This window comes from Octodon degus, unplaced genomic scaffold, assembly GCF_000260255.1.
Source record: "Octodon degus isolate 3935 unplaced genomic scaffold, OctDeg1.0 scaffold00048, whole genome shotgun sequence".
NCBI lineage: Eukaryota > Metazoa > Chordata > Mammalia > Rodentia > Octodontidae > Octodon > Octodon degus.
The window spans coordinates 10,740,043-10,743,551 of record NW_004524624.1 but is presented as its reverse complement, the minus strand read 5'-3'; positions in this window follow the sequence as shown (position 1 = coordinate 10,743,551).

Genomic DNA, 3,509 nt, shown 5'->3' with positions numbered 1-3,509 from the left:
AAAAAAAAAAAAGAAAGACATTTTAGGCAAGAGAATGGCAGATCAGAACTGCCCCTTTTGTTGGGAGAAGAACTGACCCTTAGGAACATTCTTTTCTTTCTTTTTTCTTTTTCTTTCTTTTTTTTTAGGAAGATTCTTTTGGTAGTAATAAAGTTAAATATTTAGAATTCCAAACAGAAAGAAACTAGATCTGGATACTGTAGAGTGGAGTCCATTTATACTTTAAGTGGGAGATAATTAGTATTTAAGTAAAAATATGATATAATTAGGATTTAAATAAAAATATTTACCCCAAAATATGGTAGATAGGAATACAAAACAGTGACTATAATCAGGAGAATCTGTGGCAACTGGATTTTCTAGATTAGCAGCTAATTGAAAATAGGGAATGTGAAAAAGCTGTGTGTGCATCAATGTAACCTTGGGTGGAAACAATACCTTTAAACAGAAAGCACAGGCCTGTAATCCTTGCATTCTGGGAGGTTGAGACAGGAGGACTGCAAGTTCAAACTGAGAACAGCTCAGTTTCTATCAGGAAAGCCAGTATGATAATCTCCTCCAGGAGAACCAACAGTCTACCTCTTCCTTCCCACTTTGGCTTTGAGCTCACTATATATCCCTGATTGGCACTGAACTCGTGCCTCAGCTTCCAGAATGCTGGGATTACAGACTTGTGCCACCATGCCTGGATCTAAAAATATTTTAAAATTCAAATATATACACAGAAAATACCAGATCAACACTATCATAATCAACATTACTTGGATTAAGCAAACAGGTCAGCTTTAATTTTTTTTTTTTTTTTAGCAGAACCAGGTATTGAACTCAAGCCCATGTGCTTGCCAGGCAAGCGCTTATTCTACTGAGCCATCTTCCCAGCCCCTGCTTTAATTTTATTTATTTTTACTTTATTTTTTTCCCTGCTTTAATTTTAATTTATTTAATTTTTAAAATTTATTTCCTTTTGAGATAGGGTCTTACTATATAGTGCAAGCCAGCCTTGAACTCATAGCAGTCCTCCTGCCTCAACCTCCTGAGTGCTAGGATTACAGGCATGTGCTATGAACTCTTGCAAGAGAAGAGCATTTAACAGTTATGCTGTGGGATTAAAGTGCCTCCTTAGGAAGACATGGACCAGGATTCAAGGTTCAGTCCCTGGCATGCCATGCCAGTCCCACCCCCAGGGTGTGCTGAGATGGCAAATGAGGCTGGGCTTAGTGGGGTGCACCTGTAATCCCAGTGCTTGGGAGGCTGAAAACAGGATCACTATGAGTCCGATTTGTGTAGTGAGACCCTGCAATATGTGTGTATATATATATCAGTTATGCTGATATCAGTTATGCTGTGAAGGCACTGAGAAAAATCACAGAAATGTAGTGTGATATGTCAGCCACTGTAACAGTGGTTCATTCTCTATTCAGGCTGGACTTTCCATTTGTGATCCTTCTGCCTCAGCATTACTAGCATGCACCTCCATGTCTGACTTAGCTAAGACATTTTTTTTTCTTCTGTATTTTAGGGAAGGGTCCACAGGGTGTTCGGGGTCTCACTACTAGATTGCAGTTGTAGTGATCTGCCTGTTTTCAGCCTCCCAAGAGCTGGGATTACAGGCGTACACCACCACGCCCAGCCTCATCTGGCATCTCAGCATGCCCCAGGGGTGGGGCTGGCATGGCAGGCCTGGGGATCGAACACTGGCCCCTGGCAGGCACTGAGCTATTTGGCCAGCCCTAAGCTAAGAAATTTCTAATTACAAATTCTGCTTAAGAGTAATGTATCAAGGGCTAGAGATATAGTCAGCGGTAGCCTGAATGCTTAGGATGTACACACCCTTGGGTCTAGGCCCATCACCACATGTATACACAAAGACAAAATAGTATATAAAAGCTAGGATGGGGGCTGGGCTATAGCTCAGGGCACAAGTGGCTGCCTGGCAAGCACGAGGGCCTACCAGTAAGCAATAACACAGCCTCCCTCCCCAAGATTGGAAAGGAAATAATTAAACTATGTATTTGCTCTTGAATTATTTAAATTACTGAGTGTTAGATTAGGAAAGGAGAAGTTTAGAATAAAAAGAACATGTAGTTTCACAAGAGCTGGTGCAGGATTGGGGCACAAATTATTGTCTGTTACTGGGTGATTAGAGAGCATGATTATGAAAGACCTGAAATATTTGATCATTTTGTTGGTTTTTCTTTTTCTTTTTCTTTTCTTTTTTTTTTTTTTTTTGTATTTTAGTAAGGGTCTACAGTGTCTCACTATGTAGATCAGACTTGTAGTGATTCTCCTGTGTTCAGCCTACCAAGTGCTGGGATTACAGGGGTGCGCCACCACGCACAGTCTCTCTCTCTCTCTCTCTCTCTCTCTCTCTCTCTCTCTCTCTTTCTCTCTCTCTCTTTACTGTTAGCAAATAATTTTTATTTATATTTTATTTGATTTTATTGAGAAACAAATATTAATAAGACAGTTTCAAAGCTGATTAATAGGACAGTTTCAATAATCAATACATTGTACATTGTTATCTTCTTAGTGGTTATCCATAGTACGAGAAGCAGACAGGATGTCCTGTCCAAACACTATTAGTACACCTCTTTCTTCTCATTGAATTAAGTGAAAGTAGCTATATATCTATCCTAACTATTTTGTATATATATTTTTATTTATTTATTTATTATTTTTTTGTGGAACTGGGGATTGAACTTAGACCCTTGCGCTTGCCAGGGCAGTGCTTATTCTACTGAGCCATCTCCCCAGCCCCTATTTTGTGTATATAAATACAAAATGATCTTTCCTTTGTATCCCCTTTTTTTGTTTAGTCCTGTCAGAGGTGGGTATTCTATTGACTTCTAAATACTATAGGTGTTTGAATTCAGCAAAATGATCCAACACTGTCTAGCAGTCTATAATATTAGTGGGTTACCTCAGAAGTTATTGACTTGAGCCTTTTACAGCTCATCGTATTAATATGGCTTTACTTTATATACCTCATTTTTATACTTTTCTGCTGGATGGTTAAGACCAAGATAAAGCAAGACCTATATAACAAGAAATGTAACTTTTGCATCTGATAAGGTCAGTCAAGTACCCACAGGATTTATCTTGTAGTCCTGTACCACACTTTGTAGGTCCTTTGTCAGTGTCAGCCATGAGGATGAGTCACAGCCATTGCTTGACCACTTTGCTCTCTGTGAAAGCCTGAGAGAATGTTTTTTCTCTCCATATGTCTCTCCCCAGGCACACTATACATCATCGATCACATGCCTCTGTGGCTCCATAATCTTGATCAGAAAATTTTGAGCACAGCTGAGTTACATGATGTTACAGTACAGGTTCTTCTATTACTGACCTTGAAAGGCTAGGGGTCAAAATGTTGGTTGACCTTGCAGCCCTTCCTTTTCTCCAATTTTGATCTGTTAACTTAGGTTGTTAACCCTCCAGAAGAGAAGCTTATTATTAACCTGCAATATATGCAGTTCGGTTTACCCTATCTGTCTAAATATCAAACATCT